This window comes from Benincasa hispida, chromosome 4, assembly GCF_027475165.1.
Source record: "Benincasa hispida cultivar pf3 chromosome 4, pf3_genome.v1.1, whole genome shotgun sequence".
Classification (NCBI taxonomy): Eukaryota; Viridiplantae; Streptophyta; class Magnoliopsida; order Cucurbitales; family Cucurbitaceae; genus Benincasa; species Benincasa hispida.
Window position 1 is genome coordinate 24,596,633 of NC_143481.1, and position 25,216 is coordinate 24,621,848.

Genomic DNA, 25,216 nt, shown 5'->3' on the forward strand with positions numbered 1-25,216 from the left:
ATTTCTAATGGAGGAAGCTTGCAATTGCATGATTGCCTCGTTCTTTTCGATATATTGTTTCAATAGTGCTTTCAAAGACGAGGTACTAGAAGAGGTGTTAAAAGAGGATGATTGGTTGTGCGGCTGTCTACTCTGATAATTACCCTGGCTTTGATTCTGATGATGGAAAATCGGAGGATTACCTCAATTCTCGGAATGACTGTTCTGTAGATTCTTTTGACCCCGCTGGTCGTGTTCCCTCCCCAACTGAAGTTGGGTTGATTCCGCCAACCAGGGTTGTATGTGTTGCTGAATAGGTTATTGTGAATAGGGAATACAGACTATGGATTTGGTGGGCAGACTTCCACCGAGTGCCCCTCTCCGCATTGGATGCAGCTTATTGCTGCCACTTGCATCAGCGCATTGGCTTGCGCTGCACTTTGAGAGAGATGTCCTACACGCCGATTCTATTGTATCTCTCTACGAACAAGCAAAGAGGGAAAGGTACTTTGAATGCTTACAAAGGTGGAGATTGTTACAAAAAGAATCGAAAACAAGAAAAACATCGTTGCAGGTAGTTAAACTGTTGACGACATCTTTTGTTATGTGTTGTAACCACCAGAGCTTCATCGTTGATCATTGCGCCTGTATATATAAAGACAAACGAATATGAGACGAATGTATGAGAGAATAAAAAAACGAGAGATAGTAAGGCATTCGTTCTATAATAACTTTTAAGAAGAAGTAATAAAAGAGACCCTCCAGATTTGCACAGTGGACATAGACCTTTGGCCGAACCATTTAAACTCCTATGTTCTTTCTTTCTAACTCTACAATCGTGTAGTATTTACTAAAGTATCATTTACACTATCACGTAATTCCTATCACATCGTGTACTCGATCTTTTAGCTTTGCGTCCAATCGTCTATATGATTGTTTAGCTCTTCAGCTGTCGTCTATATGATCGTTTTGCTCCAGTAAACTGTCGTCTACACGATCGTGTAACACTTATTCCTATCGTTTACATAATTGAACTATCGTTTAATTCTTGGAGCTTCGTCTACATGATTGAGCTGCCATCTGGTAAACGACATAAGAATTTCAAGCCTCAAGCATACACCCTCCCCTTACTTTTGAATTTTTCTTAACCGTTAATTTGAGTAATTTGTGATTGTGAATGTGAAGATCATATTCATCTAGGAAAACAAAAGTAGACAAGCATTGAGAGAAAGACTATAAAAAAAGAGAGGATATAAACAATAAAAACAAAAGAACAACATGAAAAGGACAACATAGTAGACAACCATCGAGAGTAAAGAGTATAAAGAAAAGAAGAAACCCACTTCTCTAAACCCTTCCTTGCAAGAGAATATGCTAAAAAGTTAGTGTACAAAAGCAACATCACAACTTCTTAGCTTCGCTTACTCTATAATAAAAGACACATTTGAAAAGTAAATAGGCACATCATTAAGAAGGTCAATCACCTCCAAATAGTCTGATTCATCAAAAACCTTTCGATAAACATCCGTTGAACATATGCAAGCCCTTTAATAATGACCATGACTTCAAGGAACTTAATCTCAGAGCATCAGGTATTGACCTTCAATCTAGCCAAACAAGCACGACCAAAATGGTCACGAAGCACCCGTCCAAACACACCTATCTGCCTATCAGCATCCCAAGCGACGTTAGTATTCCAATTCCAGGAATTGTGTCAAGGGGGATTCCAGTGGATAAGGTCTAGATAGCGCCTATGGCCTTCAACTTTGGAGAAGGTTTGTAACGACTTGACTTTCTTTGGTTCTATTTGAGGTCACTATTATTATGAATGCAATTTATAGTTGACCATTTTCATATAAAATAAGAATTTTCTAAATAAAAAAAATGACATTTCATTCGGCATCCAAAAAAAACTTTAATTAAAATGGAAAATTTAAAATTTATAGCTCAAAACTTGACGGTTCTCATTAAAAAAAAAAAAAAACATCCAAACAATCTAAAAAACATGAGACTAATATGAAGCATTTTTGTTAGTCCTATGGCACCTTCAATAGATCCCTCGACAAGCACCTTTACATCCTTTCTCTTATCTGGAAAACATTTTAAAAAATAATGATTATTTAAAATACTAGTAAGCAACTCCACTACTGGGATTTGGCTATACAAACACATGCATTATGCTTCGCATATTGTGAATTGGAACGTAATCTATAGTATTAAAACTGAACATAGACTATTAGAGTGAACACTTTAACATGTTCTTACTGTATGTGACATGTATTCACATAGTATCTAGTGAACTCGAAGGTGCACAATATAAACTAAATATGAGGTATAGATGGCAACATATAGGAGGGCAATTGTGAATAAACTGATCTAACCTGCAACATGCAATAAATGGTCCCACAAAATGAAATCATAACATATCATCTCATGAAATTCATAGTATGATTGACTGAAATCTAAATCATGAAAACATATCATGCAAACTTTTCTAAAACTGTATAACAAAATTTGAAATATTTATTCACTTTGCCTTGTGCATAGGCATTTTAGTCGCAAGGCTACTTACCTTAATCTAGCAAAGTGAACCCACCAATCCACAGAATTATAACATAGTGAATCCGTCGATCCACAGAGCTATAACATAAAATGTCATGCTTGTAAAATTGATTTATTCACATAACATATCATACTTTTCAATATTATCCGAACATATCAAAGATTATCTTACTGTCTATGTCGTTTGTCTTAATGACGATTCTAGTAGTAAGATTACTTACCATGAACTCAAGTCCAGATATGTTCAAGCAAGCTTATCTCCTCTTTTCCTAGTAAAATTTTAAATAAAGGCCTAAAATTTATAAACCAAATTTAATTCCAACTTTGGGCAAAATTCCAAACACTCTTTATATTTCAATAACTAAATAATTAATCTTAATCCAAAAGGGCACAAAGCCTTAAAACTCACCAGAAATCCACCAAAAATAATCTTTGAAGGCTCTTGACAACCCACTCCTGACTCTGAGAATCTTCTGAAACTTGAATCTAAGGCTCAATTATTGTGGGCAACATGAAATGAGGCCAACACTCTTTATATCTGATAGTGTGTGGTTCATCTTAAATCCAATTGGCAATGGGAGGAGTAGCTCAACGACCTCTTGATTTTTCCAATGTAATATCATTAACATGTCTCTCAAGATGGTGCCTCGTTTGGGCTTTATATTAAACCAGATACTTGTTTGGGCTATATGGACTCTAATACCATATTTGATAATATGGGGATACATCGTTTTTCAATGTGGAATTCTCAACATGCCCCCTCAAGATGATGTCCTTTCTGGGTTCACCATTCTTGATCGGATCTCAATTTTTGTTTGGGCTTTATGGGCTCTGATACCATATTTGACGGTATGGGGTTTCATCTCAAAATCAATTGACAATGTGAGGAATAACCCATCTATCTTATAAGGATTGTGAAATCCCTTGGTTTTTCGAATGTAGGATTCTCAACATGCCCCTCAAGATGGTGCCTCTTTGGGTTCGCCATTCTTTGATCAAATCACAATTTCTTTTTATTGAACTGAATACCCATTTGGGCTTTCTGAGTTTTGATAATAAGATGAGGTTCATTCTCAAAACCAATTGATAATAGGAGTAGTAGTTCATCTATTTATAAGGAATGTGAGGTCATTTAGTTTTTTCAATATGTGATTCGACTACGACAAATTCCACTTTTGATAACATTTGAGGATAACATTTTTAAAAATACGTGATAGAAAAAAGGAAAAAAGGGCGCTTAAGTAAAATTTATTGGCTGCCCAAAAAATAACGCTACTAAATCTCCCTTGTTGGTTACATTTTTTTCCAAATCTCTCAACATCACTGCCTCCGTCGTCACTCATTCCCTCACTGGTTGCGACCAAATCTCCCAACGTCAATGCTTTCTTTGTCAATCCTCACCTCTCCAAAGACGATCTCAAGGCTTGGGACCGCGCGACTTTGATCCTCACCTCTTCAAAGATGAAGGTAAAACTATTACCATTTTACCCATATAAATAACTACGTGTCTGGTATGATTTTTTTTTTTAATAACTATGTCTGGTATGATTTTTTTTTCAAGAATCAAGATTAGGGATTCTTTTGAGTCTTTGATTCCATAAACGATATCGCTTTTATCTTCTTTGTCGCTCTCTTCCGCTTCTCCTTCATAGATCCTTCGATCGTTCCGACATCTTCATAGGCGTTGGTTCCAACATTTCCATAGGCGTTCGTTCCAACAACAACACTCCACTGCCTGAGCAATCGTTTGAGCAACAAGCCCTCTCCAGCTTCTACTCCATTGTTCCTAACTTGGTAAGTTTGTTAATCCTTCATATTTTTCTCCTTTGTTTTCTTTTCCTTCTAGGATTATTTTATTTCTTTTTTCCTCCATGTTATTCAATTTCAAAGTAATAATGAGCCTGGGTTCGTGAAAACCATCCGTTAAAAACTTTCTTCGGAATCAAAGTAAATTTTTTTTGTGTCATTTGTTTTTTTTCTTTCAAATGATTCTTAATGAACTATGATGACTTAAACCATCCGTTATAATAATTTGCTCAGTTTCTTCTAACTGAGGGCTTCTACAAGGCTGACTCGTAGCATGAAGTTATAGTTGTCGGTAACTTTCTATCTCTTTAAGGTTCGTTAATCTATATCCAACTTTGTTTTTTTATCCCAAACCCCTACTCTGACATCAAATTATATTGGTTTCTTCGGTGGCTCTCTTATTGCCGAATTTATCATGTGATTCTCATCCAATAGAACTCATTAGAGGGGATCTGTGTATTGGAGTAAACATGCAATTAGTATCGTTAAGCAATTTAAATCCATTAATTTTAGATAACAAGCAAGCATGTTCATAATAATAAATATAGGATTTTTGAAGTATCTTTGAAGAATACTTTAAATCTTCAAATTCTACTTAAATCTTCACTCAAAATTGTTGTAGACCATCACTTGATTTTCCCTACTATTCTCTAGGACCTTAGATTGAGTCGTGGAACCTAAAATAAAGCTGAATTAAGTAAGATTTAATGTGAATTTGGAGAGGTTTTTCAGACATGAGCTTGAGAGAAATCTATTTTCATAACCAGAAAGCTCGCATCCCCCACCTTCTCAGCCAAAATTCATTAATTTTGTTAAGCTCAGCATGAAATTTTAATATGATGAGAGCCTAACACCATGAGCTCACGTGCAAGGTGGAATATCAGGTGGTTTATCTTGGATAAACCTACTTTGAAGATTTTTCAAATTCAAATTACTTTTAAAATGATTTTTTTCCGAATTAATTCACTTAATTAATTTCAAACAAATTCTTTAAAAGAATAATTTTAAATAAAATTTTATTCAATTAATTTTGAATAAAATTAAATAATTAATTAAACAATTTAATTAATCAATCAATTTAATATCTAATATTAAATTAATAAATCACTAATTTCACAATCATGAATCTCTATTCATGAATTTATTATTTAAATCATATTTAAATATTTTTCGAACTCCTCAATTTCGTTTAATTCCATAATTAAATGTGTAATTACATCATATCTAATTATACTGATTCTCTTAATTCATATTTGAACATTTCAAATTTACTCATCACGCTATTATAATGTTTAATCCGTTTGTGAGCCAGTAGGAGGACCGAATGGAACTATAGATCAGGGCTCCAACGATCCGAGATTAATTAGTTAACTCTTTAAATCGAATTAAATCAATATTTGTTAACTACCAGGTCACTCCACTAAAGCCCAGTAGTTGCACTTTTCTCACTGTAAGTATATTTACATCCACTCGATATAACCATAATAACTAAATGAACCATTCACATGTTGTTCGTAATAACGATTCGGTCAAAAGCTATTTTACCCTCGAGATTACATCTTGTTCTTTAAGTACCACTGATCTTCTAATGAACAATTGGTTTGTGATCAAATCACCAAACTGAGTCCCTTTTAGGCTAATGAGTGGATGTGACCCTTTGTTCAAGACCTGGAGTCAATACTTAAGGGAAAAGCCTCTCTACTATTCCTAAAAGTAGGTACAAGGGAATTCCATCATGCACCTTATGTCCCCAGCTATTTACTCGGTCTTACACCTGAAATGGAAGGCTTATTGAGCTGGCGCTGTTGAGCGAACCTTTACCCATGCAAATCTAAGGATAATTCTGAATAAACAAGAGGTCATAGTTAAACTCAGAATTAAGGTCAAGTTACCTAGATCATTGTTTTGAAATAGCCAGTCTTAAATAGTAAACACATTATAAAGTAAGAGTGACTTATTTTTGGTCCAGGTCTTATACAAACTCTTTGCATATGATGCCCCAACTCGCATTTCTCTACATGAACGAATGAGGATCACATCGTTTGTAATAAATACAAAGTGGGCCGCATGCAATAGTATTTCTAGAATAAAGTACCCAACCTTATCCGTATACTTCTAGATCGTTTTAGCTATCTCGAACTTAGTCCACTCTCATGTTTCCACATAAAGTTCAAGTACTCATGTAATAGTCATGGGTCTTAGTTTATTGGATTTAGTGCAATTTATATATTCAATAAATATTTTATTGAATAATCTTTAATAAATTCTTTATTGCAAAATAGAATATGTTTAATCTTACAAACTGTGAGTTTTAGGACATACAACCCAACAAACTCTCACTTGGTCTAAAACTCGAGTGGGTTTACATATATAGAAATATATACAATGTTGAGTATGAGAAAATAAATACAATAGACTAGGGCATTGATACCTACTAATTCTCCCACTTGCCCTAGATTTATCTACCTCGTAGTCTTAGTCCCACTAGGTGACCATCAAACATTTTAGCCAAGAAGGCCTTTGTAAAAAGATTAGCTAAATTTTCTTCTGAGGTTATCTGTGTGACGATCATGTCTCCTTGGTGTACGATATCGCTGATGAGATGGTACTTGCGCTCAATGTGCTTTCGCGCTTATGGCTTCTTGGTTCTTTAGAATTTGCAACTGCTCAACTGTTATCAGAATAGAGGGTGATTGGCAAGTGCGTATTTGGAACCACTTCCAAATCGGTTAAGAACATTCTAAGTCCTACTGTTTCCTTAGCTGCCTCACACGTAACTACATACTCTGCTTCCATGATAGAGTCAGCAATACAACTTTGCTTGATACTCCTCCATACTATAGCTCCTCAATTCAGAGTGAATAATGATCCCAAAGTTTATTTCCTTGAATGCACAATAGTATGAAAAATCAGAATTCGTGTATCCTGTAAGGATTAGATCCTTAGTACTATACACAAGCATATAGTCCCTCATTCTCCGAAGATACCTGAGGATATTCTTAACGGCAGTCCAATGATCGTATATGGGATTGGACTGATATCTACTGACTATTTCAACTGCATAAAATGTGTCCGGACATGTACATAACGTAGCATACATCAAACTTCCAACTGTTGATGCATAGGGAATTCGTTTCATAACCTCAACCTCTTGAGGTATCTTAGGACATTGTTTCATAGAAAAATGAATTTCATGCCTTAAATATAACATACCTCTCTTGGAATTTTTCATTTTATATCTAGATAACATCTTGTCTATATAAGATGTCTGAGATAATGCTACTTATTAAGAGTTAAACAACATGCAGTGAAAGTATCAAGGATCCATAAGCATTCTAATTCACTAATTTTGGCAAAAACTATAGCATGCTCTTCATAAAAAATGGGTTTTTAGAATATACCATTGATGAACTCTCTGAGAAAATGTCTCTTCAGCTGCTGTCTTCACTTGATATCAATGTGAACCACCTCAAAGCCTTCCCTACTGTGCTCTTGGAGCTTTAGCCAGAGTTGTAGGACTCAAGAACAGCTTGAAGATGTGGAAAAACAAGAAAAACTCACACAAGCAAGTTGAAGAAGACAACTTCTTCTTCGCCGATTTTTTTCTCTCAAAATTCTGTATCCCTCTTCTTCTCCAACAACTCCAATTTTCTTTATATATTTAGATGAACATGCAAAGTGATGGAGTGCATGGCTTGCAGATCATGCTTGGAGAATCAAAGTAGAGAAGATAATGGTTTGTGTGTGAGCATAAAGATGATCATAATGGAGAAAATTCTTTTTCCATTTGTGCAATCATGCAAATGTTTTTCCATTTTCATTTGAAAATATAAAATGACTTTAAATCATTTTCATTCAAAAATTGATTTTATTAAATTAATTTAAAAAATTAATTAATTTAATATCAAATGTTAAATTAATTTTTGCACAATAATCATCTTCATATATTTAAATCATATTTAAATATTTATTCTCTTGTTCTGTTCAATTTGAACGTTTCAAATTAATTTCCCAAGCTACCCTAAAGCTTACCCATTTACGAGCTAGTAGGGGAACCTCGCAGAGCTACAGATCATGGGCTCCAATGATCTGAGATTAATTGGCTAAAGTCATTAGACCGATCTAACCCCCATTCGTTAACTAATGGGTGATTCCATTAAAGCCCATAGATGAACTCCCCTCACTGTAGATATATTATGTCTACTTGATATAACCATGATTAGTAAGTTAACTCTTCACAGATTGCTCATAATAACGGTTAGGTCGAATCTCTGTTTTACCCCCAAAATTACCTCTTGTTCCTTAAGTTCCACTGATCCTCTAATGAACAATTGATTTTTGATTCAATCAACAAATTAAATCCCTCTCAGGCCAATGAGAGGGTGATGCCTCTTGTTCAAGACCCAGAATCAGCACTTGAAGGGAACAACCTCTCTACTATCCCTAATCGGGTAGGAGTGAATTTCGTCTTGCACCCTATATTCCCAGCTATTCATTCGATCTTATCCCCAAAATGGTAAGCTTATTGAGGAGAGCCAATTGGTCTACTCTCATTGTTTGCAGATCAAAGAATAATCCCGAAAAAACAGGAGTTCATAGTTAGCTTAGGATTAAGGTTAAGTTACCAAGGTCATTGCTTTGAAATAGTCAGTCTTAAACAGTAAACAATATTATAAAGTAAGAGTGACAGGTTTCGTGGTCCAATCTTTCACAAAACTCATTTGCACAGGACACCCTCACTCCTCATGTCTCAACATATACGAATTAGGATCACTTCGTATATAGCACTTTACAGCACTTTGTAACAACTACAGAGTAGGTCGCATCCAATAGTGTTACCAGAGTAAGGTACCCAACCTTACTCATATACTAAAGATCATTTTGACTATTTACTTAAATCTGATCCATTTGTATGTCTCTACATAAAGTTCAAGTACTCATATAATAGTCAAAGGACTTAGGTTTATTGGATTTCTAAAAAACAATATATTCAACAACAACTTTATCGAATCTCAGAATAAGTTCTAATGTTTACAAACCATGAGTTTTAGAACATAAAACCCTACAGCTTATATGCGAAAGTGTCTGACATATAGTTTAATTCCCACCTTCGGTTGTGCAATCATTCATGCATCATGTATTATAAATGTTATAATCGAGCATGAAGAAATTACTTGAAAGCATGCACATGCATAATGAATTACAAGAGTTATATTATGCATGCAGTGGGCATTATCATGCATTATCCTTTTATTATAAGTGTTATAGTCTAAGGGTGAATGGAAGTATATTTTACTTGTTGCATTGATGTGTTGTATAAGTGTTATATAAAAGAAGTAGCAATGAATGGACAATATATTGAGCATGACACTTAGGCTGTTTATAAGCGTTATGAATGCCTTGAATGTTTTAGTTTCTCATTGTTGTTGGTTTCCGTTTATAAGTGTTATAAAGGAAATTAGACCTAAAATAAATAAGAAAGAGTAGCATGCGGACTTAGGATGAACTCAAGTTTTTTAAAAAGGTTTTAAAATTTTATTGAGATAGACCTAAGTTCAAGTGGTTCTAAAGGGTTTAGTAACCTAGATTAATCTTTTAAAATCGGTTTAATGCGATTAAATTGGTTGGAATAAAAGATTAAATTTTTTGTAAACCTATCTATAAGGGACCCTTTGTCTAAGGTGGGTTCTGGCTAGGTTGGGGTTCTTAAGTTAATGGAAACGTAACACCCCTACATGGGAACCTACCTGGAAAGGTAAATTAGATAGATTGTCAACAAGCATGTGATGTTTTTGGTCAAAGACTCCGTTAAAGAGTTTAATGGATGATGATAAAAAGTTGATTCACTACCCAAGGTAAATGTTACTCTTGGGCAAACCTAAAAATCACTTAGTTAAAATCCTTAGCCGTGTTTTTTATAAGTAAGCTAAACCCTAGGTTATAAAATACTAAGTGGGAGGAAGAGGTGTATCTGATATGTCTATGATTCCACTCACGTTTCTCCCTATACGTTCACACCGTGAGATTCATGCTTGGCCTCGTGGTGCCCTGGGAACATTCCCCTTCAGATGGTGTTTTCACGAACCAATATCAAGATGGACGGAGAGAGTGTTTATAGTAAGTGGGTGAAAGGTGTGTGTCAACACGTCCTATGGTCTCTATCGTTGGTTTGCACTGTGAGATGCTGTACTCCCTTGCATCGCCTTTGAGCGTCCCCCTTCGGATGGATTTTGTGAAGTTGGTCAAAATCAAGGTGAACTCTAGAAATGGATAGGGTCACTTTATGTTTTGCCCTAATCAGATTTTTTCCCTTCGGATTAACTTTTTGGGGCGGACCTCTAGGGCCTAAAATGGCAGGTCACACTTACAGGAGATTGTTAAGTAAGTTAATGATCTTTTGGCCAAATCAATGATGGCTAGTCGTTATAGAAGCAAGAGTTGTTCTGGTATTAATGAATGGTTGAGAACTTCTGAATTCAGAGGAGTGATAACTGACCTCCCTTCGGCAGCTTTTATCCTAAATCTTTGAAGTGTCATTGCGAAACTAGAAGTCACATGGGGTTCATATTAGTTTTTCTAAAACCTTATTGGATGTTATTTTGTTTTACAACGAGTATTTGCTTAAAACCTAACATAGGTCAATGTGTTTTTCTTTTCAGCAACTCGTTAGTATTTTTGTTTAATGCATTTAATATGACCGATTACTTACAATGGAAAGAATCATGTGAAACAAATTTTGTGGTAAACGACCTCGATCCCACTACTCTCCAAAAGAGGAGACAAGACAGTAAATATGAGTTATTGGTCTTGGAGACGTGTCTGATAGAGAATGATGATTCTCCCTGGATCCTTGATCCAGGTGCTACCAATCATTTCAAATATTGGCAAATGTTGCCAATGGGAGAGATGACTCTACGAGTCGGTACTGATGAGGTTGTTTCAACTGTTGCTGTAGGCAGACTCAAGTTATTTGTTGACAAGAAATGTTATCTGTTACTAAATAATGTTTTTGTAGTTCCTCATATTAAGAGGAACTTAATCTCGGTTTCTTGTCTCATTGAACAAGGCTATACCATCTAATTTTCTGAGAATAAATTGATTATTTTCAAGAATGGAATGAAGATTGGTTATAGTTCAATGGAAAATAACTTATATGTACTAAGGCCGTTAGTCATAAAAGCCTTGTTTAACACTAAAATGTTCAGTATGGCAACAACAGCTAAAAGACCAAAGGTTTCTCCTAAGGTAAACACCCATCTTTAGCATCTAAGGTTAGGTCACATCAACCTCAATAGGATTGAGAAGTTGGTGAAAAGTGGACTTCTAAAGAGTTTAGAAGAAAACTCTTTGCCGGTATATGAATCATGCCTAAAAGGCAAGATGACCAAACGACCTTTTACTGGAAAAGGTTACAGAGCCATGGAAGCCTTGGAGGTTGTACATTCAAACCTCTGTGGTCCGATGAATGTTAGAGCTCGAGGTGAGTTTAAATATTTCATCTCTTTCATAGATGATTATTCATAGTTTGGGTATCTCTATCTAATGCAACGTAAGTCTAAAGCCCATGACAAGTTCAAGGAGTATAAGGCTGAACTTGAAAACATGTTAGGTAAGAAGATAAAAACACTCGATCTGATCATGGTGGAGAGTATATGGATCTCCAATTCTAGAACTATATGATAGAACATGGGATTGCATCCCAATTCTCGGCCCCTGGTACACCTCAGCAGAATTGTGTATCAGAAAGGAGAAACAGAACCTTGTTGGACATAGTTCAGTATATGATGAATTATGCTCATCTTCCAGACTCGTTTTAGGGTTTTGCAGTTGAGACTGCATGTTATATCCTAAACAACGTTCCCTTGAAAAGTGTTTCTGAAATACCTTTTGAGTTATGGAGAGGTCGTAAAGGTAGTTTATGCCATTTCAGGATTTGGGGTTGTCCGACATATGTGCTAGCGACTAACCCAAAAAAGTTGAAACTGTGTTCGAAGGTTTTCATTTTTGTAGGCTACCCCAAGGAAATGAGACGTGGATAATTCTATGATCCGAGTGAGAACAAAGTGTTTGTTTCTACAAATGCTATATTCGTGGAAGAAGACCGCATGAGGGATCATAAGACATGAAGTAAGATCGTTTTATGTGAGATCTCTAGTGAGACTGAAACTGTTAAGGGTTCAACAAGAGTTGTTGAACAGGCCGATAGATCAACAAGAGTTGTTGAGGTCGGGACGTCTAGTCAACCAGCTCAAGAGTTGAGACTGCCTTGACGTAATGGGAGGGTTATGAACCCACCAGATCACTATATGAGTTTGACTGAAGCCCAAAACATCATTACGAATGATGGGGTCGAGGATCCGTTGTCTTTTAAGAAAGCAATGGAGGATGTTGACAAAGATGAATGGGTTAAGGCCATGAACCAGTAAATGGAGTCTATGTACTTCAATAACGTCTGCAAGCTTGTTGATCCACCTGATGGGGTAAGATCTATTGGGTGTAAGTGGATCTATAAGCGAAAGAAAGGTGTAGATGGAAAGGTGCAAACCTTTAAGGCTAGACTTGTGGCAAAGGGTTATACCCAGGTTGAGGGAGTTGACTATAAGGAAACTTTCTCACCTGTTGTCATGCTCAAGTCTATCCAGATTCTCATGTCCATAGTCACATTTTATGATTATGAAATATGGCAAATGGACGTCAAGGTTGCATTTCTTATTGGTAATCTTTAGAAGACCATCTATATGACTCAACCAGAGGGGTTCGTAGATCCAGATAAAGAGCAAAGGGTTTGCAAGCTTAATAGGTCCATTTATGGGCTGAAACAAGCATCTAGATCTTGGAACATCAGATTTGACACTACTGTCAAGACATCTAACTTTGATCAGAACGTTGATGAGCCTTGTGTATACAAGAAGATCATCAACAGCTCAATAGCTTTCCTGGCACTGTATGTGGATGATATTCTACTCATTGGGAAATATGTAGGGTATCTGACTGACATTAAGAATCGGCTAGCTGTCCAGTTCCAAATGAGAGATTTGGGTAAGGCACAATACGTTCCAGGGATCTAGATCATTCGGGATCGCAAGAACAAACGGTGCCCTGTCTCAGGCATCGTACATTGATCAAATGTTGATCAGGTATAGGATGCAGGATTCCAAGAGGGGTTACCCTTCCGGCATGGATTCGTTTTGTCTAAGAATCAATGTCCTAAGACACCTCAATAGGTTGAGGACATGAGATGGATTCCCTATGCTTCTACTAGGAAGCTTGATGTATGCAATGTTGTGTACCAGACCCAACATTTTCTATGCAATAAAGATTGTTAGTCGGTATCAATCCAATCCATAATTTGATCGCTGGACAGTGATCAAGACGATCGTCAAGTATCTTCAGAGAACGAGGGACTACATGCTCGTGTATGGAGATAAGGATCTGATGCTTACAAGATACACGGACTCTGACTTTCAGACCGATAGAGATTCTCCAAATCGACATCGGGGTCAGTGTTCATTCTAAATGGAAGGGCTGTAGTCTGGCGAAGCATCAAGCAATGATGCATCACGGACTCCACTAGGGAAATCGAATACGTAGCCCCTTGTGAAGCAGCTAAGGAGGTTATTTGGCTGAGGAAGTTCCTTTCAAATTTGGAAGTTGTTCCAAATATGAATTTTCTTATTACACTATATTATGATAATAGCGAGGCTTTGGCAAATTCAAAGGAGTCTCGGAGTCATCGTTGGGGTAAACACATCGAATGGAAATATCATCTGATCAGGAAGATTGTGCATCGTGGTGACGTGATAGTCATGAAGATCGCATCGGAGCACAACGTTGCTGATCTCTTTACAAAGATCCTCACGACTAAAGTGTTCGAGGGTCACCTAGAGAGTCTAGATCTGTGGGACATGCGACATCTTGTCTTAGGCAAGTAGGAGATGATACTGGGGTACGCCCTAGTTTATTGTATATTGTATTGTACCTTAGTCTCTCGAGACATTAGAACAAGTGAGAGATTGTTGGGATTGGTGTCCTAATTCTTCCGGAGTCTCGTTGTTTTGTAAAGATACATATTTTTTGATAAAAAAAATAATTGTTATTTAATTATGGCATTTACTAATATCCAATAAACAAAGCTCTTTGGTTATCTTATGTGAACTTAAGCATGTATATGTGATATACAAGTGCATCATGCCTTAAGTGATAACCTAAATAGATCTGTAGTATGAGGATTAAGGTAAGATACCCGATCCTTGTGACACTACTGATACGACCTGCTTTGTAGAGGTTTGCAAGTGTTGTAAACTACTACAGATGGTAGATCTTGATCATTCATGTGGAGACGAGCGAGCGGGAGTGTCCTATACAAAGAGTTTATATATAACGCCGTTGATACTACAGACTTACATCTCACCTAAACGACCATAGGTGACACGACCTCAATCCTGAGTGTTTTGGGAACTCTTGCCCTTGAGGGTGGTCCTTTGAATAGTATGGGTGAGAGTGGCTAGATTGCCAACTCAACATGCCTTCCTTTTTGGAGACTTGTCTGACTTGGGAGCTGGGAACTCAATCCACAAGATGGAATTCACTCATTTCCTGAAACAGGGATAAGTAGAGAGATTACTCTCTTAAGGGCTGATTCTGGGGATTGAATATAATGGCCACAACTTCTCTTTGAAAGAGAGGACTCAGTCATAGTAGAACTGTGACTTATGTTCATTAGAGGGATCGGTGGTACTTGAGGAGTTAGATGTAACTACAGGGGCATAACGGTTATTGGCCCAACTGTACTTATGAACGATCTATGAAGGGTTATCACGCTTCTGATTGGTTAAGATGGACACATAATATATCTGTGGTAAGGATAGTTCAGCTGTCGGTTTTTAGTGGAGTGCCTGGTGTCACAATCGCTCTTTCGAAAGCTTCTCTTAGCGATTGTGCAGCACTTATTCCCACTCACGAACAAGTCAGCCAACTTGAATACGGACTGCCAGTGGCACCCTTGCATATGCAAAAGAGCGAGTGGTCACTTACAATGAAAATGTAAAGAAAGCAAGCTAACTATGCTAATACAATACAAGATATGAAAGTATGCTAGAAGGGGGTTGGATCGAGCATGCGGCCATGAGCAACAGGCCCTGGACAAGCATGACCGTGACATTCTCCCCCCTTAATTGGTTGACGTCCCCGTCAATTTACCTTGTTCAAAATCTGCGATGGCTGAAGCTGCATTCTTCAAATCTTCGGCCCGCTCCCAACTGATCTCTTCGTCGGGGAGATCCTTCCATTTCACTAAGAACTCTGTCAGTTCTCGTCTGGGTCTTCCAATACGGCACGTACGTTTATTCAGGATTTGTGTAACTTCTTTCTCAGCGGAATTCTTCATCGTGACCGGTGGGCGCCTTAGCATGTTTCGCTGTTCATCCATGGGATCAGGATGATAGGGTTTCAGGATACTCACATGGATGACAGGATGAATCTTCATCCATGAGGGTAACTGAACCTTATATGAGGTTTGCCCAACCTTCTCAATTACCTCCACTGGACCATTATATTTCCTTACTAGCCGTTGGTCTCTCTGGCCTTGGAAATGAAACTATTCCGGTCGTAGCTTGATCAGGACCTTGTCCCCGGCTTGAAACTCGAGGGCCCTTCGCTTCTTATCAGCCCACTTCTTTATCCTTCTTGATGCTCTTTCTAGGTAGGCGCGAGCTATCTCAGAGGTTTTGCTCCACTCTTTAGTGAAGTTATGTGCCTAAGGACTTTTGCCTGCAGGGTGGTCCACCAAGTGTGGCATGAGTGGCTGTCTACCGCACACCACTTCGAAGGGCGTTTTTCTGGTCGCAGAACTCTGCTAGCTATTGAAGCTGAATTAAGCCACATCTAACAACTGGACCCAGTTCTTCTGCCTAGCGTCGATAAAGTGACGCAGATATTCCTCGAGCATACTGTTGAAGCGTTCCGTTGGCCGTCAGTTTGGGGATGATAGCTAGAAGAGATATTCAGTGTTGACCCGAATATTTTGAACAATTCTGTCTAGAATGTCCAAGTGAATCTTCCGTCCCGATCGCTAACAATGCTCGCGGGGACGCCCCATAATTTCACAATGTGTTTGAAGAACAGCTGGGCACTCATCACGGCTGCACACATTTTCGGTGTCGGGATGAAAGTAGAGGAGATATTCAGTGTTGACCCCAATATTTTGAACAATTCTGTCCAGAATGTCCCAGTGAATCTTCCATCCCGATCGCTAATAATGTTCGCGAGGACGCCCCATAATTTCACGATATGTTTGAAGAACAGATGAGCACTCATCACGGCTGCGCACATTTTCGGCGTCGGGATGAAAGTGGCATATTTTGAGAACCGATCGATGATAACAAGAATCGATTCGAACTCTCCCACCTTGGGAAAATGGGTGATGAAGTCGAGAGACACGTTTTCCCATGGTCTAGAGGGCACAGGTAGGGGTTCCAATAGACCTGCTAATTTCGCCCTTTCGACCTTGTCTTGTTGGTAGACAAGGCAAGTCTTGGTAAATTGCATGACATCGTCTCGAAGGCTTGGCCAATAGTAGCCTTGTTTCAGAAGGGCATAATTCCTCTGCCAACCATTATGTCCTGCCCATGGTGTGTCGTGACACTCCTCATCAGCGACCTTCGTAACTCCCCGGATCTGGGGATGTAGAGGCGATTGTCCTTGGTGTACAGTAGATCGTCTTCCACCCAAAATTGGCGTGTCTTCCCCTCTTTGGCCAACTGTATGATGGCCTGCGCCGCTGTGTCGTTTGTCAAGTGAGTTTTGACAATTTCTCGTACTGTTGCACTCAACGTACTTGCGTGTAGACGGGTGAACATGCACAGTGCCGCATGTTCGCTTTTTCGGCTAAGAGCATCGATCGCTTGGTTACTTTTCCCCGGTCTATGTTCAAATTGGAAGTCGAACTCCGCTAGACACTCCTGCCACCGTGCCTGTTCCGACGACAACTTCGGTTGGTTGAAGAAGTGGCAAATGGAGTTGTTGTCGGTCTTGACCACAAACTTGGCCCCTAAGAGATACTGTCTCCAGGCCCTCAAGCAGTGAACTACTACTAACATCTCTTTCTCGGAGGCGACATTCCTCCGTTCGGCATCATTTAGTTTCCTACTCTCATACGCGATGGGGTGTCCGTCTTGGAGGAGGACACTGCCCAACGCGAAGTCAGAAGCATCAGTCTCTACTTCAAATGGCTTGTCACGTCGGCAATTCCGAGGACCGGCCCCTCAATCATCACCTTTTTCAAGCCCTCAAAGGTGGGTTGATAATTAGGAGTCCAGCTCCATTGGCTATCTTTCTTCAACAGTTCAGTTAATGGCCCTGTTCTTCTCGAGAATCCTTCTACGAAACGCCTATAGTACCTGGCTAGTTCGAGGAAGGATCGTAGTTCGGTCACGGATAATGGTACTCTCCAGTGTCTGATCGCGGCCACCTTGCCTTCTTCCATACCAATCCGACCACACTCAATCACGTGGCTGAGGAAATTTATGCGCTCTTGGGCAAAGAAGCACTTCTCTCTCTTTACATACAACTGATTTTTCCTCAACTTTTCGAAGACTAGTTGGAGGTGATGTCGATGGTCCTCCAGCAAGGCACTATAGACCACAATGTCATCGAGATACACTACGACGAATTTGTCGAGGTATTCGTGAAACACTTGGTTCATTAAGGTACAGAAAGTTGCTGGATCATTGGTGAGGCCAAAGGGCATCACAAGGAATTCGAAGGCTCCATATCTCGTGACACAGGTCGTCTTAGGTTCATCTCCTTCAGCAATTCGAACCTGATAATAACCCGACCGTAGGTCTAGCTTCGAGAAATACTTAGCGCCGTGAAGTCGATCAAATAAGTCAATAATGATAGGAAGGGGATATTTGTTTCAGACTGTGAGCTTGTTCAAGGCCCGATAGTCGATGCACAACCGGAGGCTCCCATCCTTCTTCTTCTGGAACAGTACTAGGGCTCCGTAAGGGGCCTTCGCGGGTCTGATAAATCCTGTATCTAATAATTCGTCTAACTGTTTTCGGAGTTCGGTCAATTCTAGCGGGGCCATCCGATATGCATTCTTGGCAGGCGGCTTTGCCCCTGGTAATAACTCAATCACATGGTCAATCCCCATTCGTGGGGGTAAGGACTTGGGCAAGCTTTTAGGCATGACATCCCGATACTCTTCCAAGACAAATAGAACGTCTTGGGGGATCTCCTCTTCATTGGATTCAACTGATTCTATCAGGATGGCCATGAACGTGGGTTCATCGTGGGCCAGGCCTCTCTTCAATTGGAGGGCTGAGATCATTCTCACCCTATTTGGCTGCTTGATACTAGCTTGAACTACGGTGGGTGTAGATCCGGTAATGACTAGACATTTGGCGAGGGGCATTGGTATGACTTTAAGTTCAAGTAGGAACTCCATCCCCAATACCACGTCGAATTCATCCATCTTGATAATCACGAAGTCAACGAGGCCCTTCCAGTCTCCTAACTTCACCGAAGTTCTCTTCGCTATCCTCGTAATCGGTAGGGCTGCAGAATTCACAGCTTTCATCTTCCCTGCATCTCTTTCCCAGGTCAAGTTCAGGCGGCGGGCTTCCGTTTCAGCAATGAAGTTATGGGTGGCCCCGGAGTCGGCCATAGTGTTCTTGGCCGATCTTTGGTTGACCCAAGCGTCCACATACATGAGTCCTTTCTCTAGTGGCTCCATCGCCTTTCCCATTTTCTTCTGGAGTGCAGATAAGAATTTCAATGCCCCCATCCTGGGATTCTCAATTTCTGCAGCTGGCTCGATTATCGTCTCCTCCAGTTTAGCCTTGTCTTCGGAGGTAGAGGCTAATGTGGCTTGAAAAGCATTGAACGCGGTTCGATTTGGACATTCGCCCGCCCTATGTGGCCCTCTACATATGAAACAAGATAGGGGGCGATTGTAATTGTAATGCTATTGCGGCGGCCCCCGCCAGTTGTTTCCTGATCTTTGTTGGGATGATTTACGGTCCCCCCCTGTGTTCTTGTCTCCTCCCCCAGGTCTGGGAGGACTAGAACGGCTGTTTCTGTTTCCCCCATTTGAGGAAGTTGACTACTTCCTCACATCTTGTGAGTCAGTGCTAAGGTCGTATAGCCGTTCAGCTGCTGCATAGGCAGAGGGGAGATCCTGTACTCTCTGTTCATATAGTTTTGATTTCGCCCACGGTTTCAGCCCTTCAACAAAGAAAAATACCGTGTCTTTTTCAGACATATCTCGTATGTCCAACATGAGTCCTGCAAACTGTTTTACGTAGTCCCTGTTGTTACCTGTTTGCTTCAGCTCTCGGAGTTTTCGTCGAGCCAAGATCTCGACATTTTCAGGGATGAACTGCGAGTGAAGTTCTTGTTTCAATCTATCCCAAGTATCAATAGTGCATCGTCCTTCCTGTATGTCTGTAAATCGTGATCTCCACCACAGTTTTGCATCTTCAGCCAGATGCATCGTTGCTAGTGTGACTTTCGACTCTTCAGTCACTGTGTTCGTCGCCTTGAAGTATTGCTCATGGTCGAAGATAAAATTTTCCAAGGATTTTGCTTCTCGCACCCCACAGAAGGACTTCGGTTCTGGGATTTTTATTCTGCTTACTGCCATTGCTCCACAGATGGGGCTTGGTTCCCTACCACTCGGATGGTGAGATTCACCCTAGCACTCACATCCGCTATCTCGGCTCTGACGACGTCAAGGGCCGACCGAAAGTCTTCAGAAAAATTTGTTACCATCTGAAGTATTGCTTTTTAGGAGTCGTCCAGCTCTTCGACACGCTCCTCTATGTGGGCAACAGAGCCCGATGAGCTATCGCCATGTTCAAAGCTATCGGACCGTGCTGTTTTGGTCTCGAGGGTCTCTACCCTCATCATCAATTCTCTGATGGGTAATCCATCTAGGCGGCCCACTACCGCATCAATTCCATCGGCTTTCTCAGCAACTTCTTGTAGCCGAGTCTCTAGGAAACGAACATTATCCGGGACCTCTCTCAGGTAGAGCATTTGCTCTTCCATCTCTACCAACCTATCCACATGGGACTTGTTCAGGTTATTCATCGCCGACATGATCACTGATCTTCCCTCTGTGAGCCGACTTGGCTCTGATACCAACTGTTACAATCGCTCTTTCAGAAGCTTCTCTTAGCTATTTTGCGGCACTTGTTCCCGCTCACGAACAAGTTAGCCAACTCGAATATGGACTGCCGGTGGCACACCGAGTGCCTCTTGCAACCTCCACCACAATTTTAGGGAAAACGGTTTTAGAAAACGGATTTGGAGAAAAGGTTTTCGTAAGAAGTTTTTGTGAGTGTGAATAAAGAAAGAAAGATTGTAGTAGGCTAGAAAGCAATAAGCAACAACAACAGCTTTATAGAGTACTACTCCGGGTGTAGGGAAGTGATGATTAGTCTTATCCCCATATAGTGCATTCTGAACAAAAAGCCAACTGGCACCCTTGCATATGCAAAAGGGCGAGTGGTCACTTACAATGAAAATGTAAAGAAAGCAAGCTAACTAAGTTAATACAATACAAGATATGAAAGTATGCTAGAAGGGGGATGGATCGGGCATGCGACCATGGGCAACAGGCCCTGGACAAGCATGACCGTGACACCTGGCAGTTAATGGATGGTGGATCTCGTGACTAAAGAGTTTAGTCAGTTATTCATGTACCGTTGGAGCTTCAAGCTATAGGTCCATAAGGTCCCCTTGGTAGCTCAATGGATTCAGTTGAGAATCAATTCTTGGTGTTGATTTGAAATGTTCAAATTAACAAGAGGTATGTTGATTATATATGATATAATCGGTATGATGTATGAGATACATTTAGTGGATGATTGATGTAAATGAGATTTACATTAAGCATCACGGAATAGAAAAAGAACTATGGTTTATATGTTTCATGAGATGAAATATTAAAACTATAGGTTATAAATATAGTATGATAAGTTGGTTATCATTTATATTTATAATAATATTAATTATTGGATAATTAAATCTTTTTCTCTAATAATCAATTGAGTTGGAGGTTATTGGTGGTTTATGGTAACCGTGAGATAAAAGAAAAACTGTTTTCCTAATTTTAGTAAGTATTGAAAAGTTTTGGCAAAAAATGTTTTCAGATTTCTCTCTTGGAAAAACATCTCACGGTAGTTGTCAAGTAAATACAGATTTTCTAAGCGATAGCTTATTTTAGTAAACGATCGTGTAGTGTTTTGTAAGCGATAGATACTGAGCTAAACAATGAGCTAAATGATCGCTTAGCTTTTGCTAGACGATCGATTAGCTTTTGCTAAACGATTGGGCATCGACCTATAGGATAGGTCTCAGCCATCTCCCACTTGCCCAATCGTGTACACGATTGTAGTTTCCTCCTTCGTCTACATCATACCAAGTCCACACAGAAGCCCACCCTCTAGATTCTCACACCGAGAATACCAATGTATCCTTCTTGGTAGTGTCATACTCAACTTGACGCCGTTAAGGTTCTGTGGTGGCCGTTCATGCTATTGAGGAGTTCGTGACCGAGGTGATCCCAGAGGACGAGTACGCGGTGTTCATGCTGTGGAGCGGTCGTATTGTTTGGGTGTTCGAGGTTGTTGTGTTCGAGGATTCGTGAGCAAGGAGCGCGGAGACGAGTCTACAAATGTTCGTAGAAATTTCTCCTTGTTCATTTGTATTTTTCATGTTGTAATTTCTATATGGTTGCATAACTGTTTGTTTTGTTTACAACAATAATTGTAATGTTCATACATGATTTTAATTTTGAATGATCTATTCCGCTGCTCATGGAAATCCTCTAATTCGATTTCCTTCAGTCTAATATATATTTGTCTTTGTTTGGGCTAAAGTATTTATCCTACGTCTTGTTATGCTCCTTAGGTTTCAATTTTTTGTTGCTATCGCTGCCTTTTTCCGGCTTTATGTGAAGTTGAATTTTGATTTATTTGGTCTCGAGGCTGGTTTCTTTCTATTGTTCGTATTTCTCTCTTTGGGTGCTACAACTATTTTTCGTTTTGAGTGCAATATTCAGCAGTTTTTTGTGGATTTGTTAGTTTTTTCAGTGGTTCAAGTATCTTACGTTCCTAGCTTCATCTTTGGTTTTCAACCTCATCGAATCATTGTTGTTTCTTAGTTATTATTGCTTAGTTAGTGGCATTTTTGTTCCCTTGTCTGGTATGTTTTTTGTGGATGGTTTGATTTTCTTTTTTTATGAATTTAGTCGTTATGTTGTTGACTCTATTTAATTGTTATGTTTGTTCTTTTGATTATTATCTCGAGTTTTATTGCTATGTACTTTATACATGTTTATTCTTATGTTAGTAAGTCTTAAAATTAGTTTTTGAATTTTGGAATAAGTTTTTTTGTGCTGGTTTTTTAAATTATTATTATTATTATTATTCCTTTCTCTTGTTTTTTTTATTTTTTTTTTATTTTTTTTTTTATTGGTTTTTGATTGAGGTTGATCACATGTTGTAATAGCTGTTGTACTTGTAGTAATCAGACAAGGAAAATGGAATCATTATGTTAATGGTATTGACGATCTAGCTTTCTTGAAGTCTTTAACTGTACTTAATAATCTCTTTGAATTCAATCTTCTGAATAAAATGCTCTAAGAAACAAGTTGCACAGTTTATCAACTCTCTTTCTTTAATTTCTCCCTTTCGTTTCCATTTTCTATCTATCATGAAGATCTTCTCCCTTTCTCCATTGCCACAAAATTCTTCATTCTTTCTCAGGTTCAATTGTGTACATTTTTCCTCAAAGTGAACCCAAATAATTCGAATAGAAAAGTGTTGTATATTCTTTTGATAAGTCATAGTTCCAATACAAGGGAAGTAAGAGAAATGACATATTCTTGTAGGTTGTTAACCAGAAACCTTTAAATGTGAGTCTTTGTTTGTTTGTGTATTTCTTTTCAATGTGGTAGTGCAAGCTTTTTTAATATACACAGTTTTTGTTTTGATGATGAATTGTGCATCTTTTAAGAGAGAATTTATGGACATGCATGTGCTAAAAGATGATTTACTTTGCAAGTGTGAGAGTAGAATAGTTTCTATTGCATTTGCAGCTGTTCCCTTCATTCTCCTCCCCTTTATAAAAGTCCTAGAGAATTTTTATTGAGAGTACTTCAAGATTTAGGAAATATTTTTTGTTTTAGTATGACTAATGGCTTGTCCTTTTCGGTTTTCTTTTTCTATTTATTTAGTTTTTGTTATTCTGAAGTTTATGTGTTGTTGAGATTGTAAATTCCATTACCTTTCGGATTGGTCTGCAAGAAATGTGTGATGTGAATTGCATCTACTGGGAAGCAATCTTGAGGATTTGTTTAACTGCAAGAATTAGTTAATTAAACTTGGATTTTTTTTTCAGAACATTACTCAATTAATATGAGAAAAATAGCTAATATCTCGTTGTCCTAACTCTTAATATATGTTTTGTGGTTATTACTTTCTTGATGTGTACCTTCTTAGGTTAGTATTCTCGATTTCAGTTTTGGTTGAGTTCGTAAGCTACAAAAATGCCTAACTTTTAGTTTAAGAACACATACCTTTGTTTGACACTTTCATCTACTATTGTGTATCACTTTCATCTACCATTGTGTATCCTCATCCAACAATTACATTTGACATTCTTATAGCAATAATTTGAAGAAGAATGTTTGAAAAAGACTGGATTCATTTGAACAGGTAAGAAAATGTCAAATTAATGTGGAATTAATCATAGATTAATATAATTAATTATATTAATTGGGAACCTAGATTTTTTTAATAGAGTGACCAAGAAATATCTTATGAGAGCATGGAACTTCGTCAAACAAATAGAGAACATATTGGGTTCGGTAGACAAAATTTTGTGTTAATGCAAGACATGTAGGAACATGAATCATCAAACCTTTGATGTTGTCTATGAACATTTGGGTATCAAAGATATGGATCCAACTTACAGGATTGGTACCATCATTGTGAAGAAATATCTATAGAGTGTATGTTTGATGGTCAACCCTTTTGTAGTACTTCTTTCATGAGCGACGAAAAAGTTGATGAATCATTTATAAATAGTGATGTCAATTAAAAGGTTATAGACGAAAACACTTCTTTGTATCCTCATTGTAAGAAATGTACAAAAATGTTAGTTGTGGTGTTCTTATATAAGATAAAGGCTACTAATGATTAGACTGATAAAAGTTTCAGAAGCCTTTTAGAGCTATTGCACAATATGCTACCCCCTGACAACGTTATCTTAAAATCCACTTATGAAGTAAAGAAGTTCTTAAAAGTATTTTATTTAGGCTATCAAAAGATCCCTGCTTTTGCAAATGATTGCTGCTTGTTTATGAAAGAGAATAAAGATTTAGAGAGTTGTCCAATTTAGGGGCATTCTCGATTGAAGGTAGATAAGCATACAGAATGGATGAAAGGGTGTGTTCCAAAAGAAAAGTGCTGAGATAGTTTCCATTGATTTCAAGATTGAAATGAATGTTCCAAATGCATGATATAGCTTAATTACTAACATGACATATGAACCATAAAACTAGTGATGGGAAGATGCGTCATCTAGTCGATTGTGTTTCATGGATCTCAATGAAACCATAAAATTAGTAGAATTTTTTGTCTTGATCATTTCTATGTATGATGATTAGGATTTGGTGTGACTAGATCGAAGGCGTCTACATCAACTCAGAAAGATAAGACTATTGCATGTCTTGAAAGAAAATGCAATAACCTAACGTTAGATATAGATGAACTGAAAAGCGTGGTGGTTTGCTTAATAAAAGACAAGGTAAATTTTTCCTAAATCTTTTTATCTATTTAAATTGTGTTTTATATAA

At 38.4% G+C, this 25,216-nt stretch overlaps 1 pseudogene; it reads left to right on the forward strand.

The window, feature by feature from the left end:
- The first annotated feature begins 107 nt into the window (after window positions 1–107).
- Window positions 108–24,980, forward strand: LOC150036595 (uncharacterized; annotated as a pseudogene).
- Window positions 24,981–25,216: the final 236 nt, after the last annotated feature.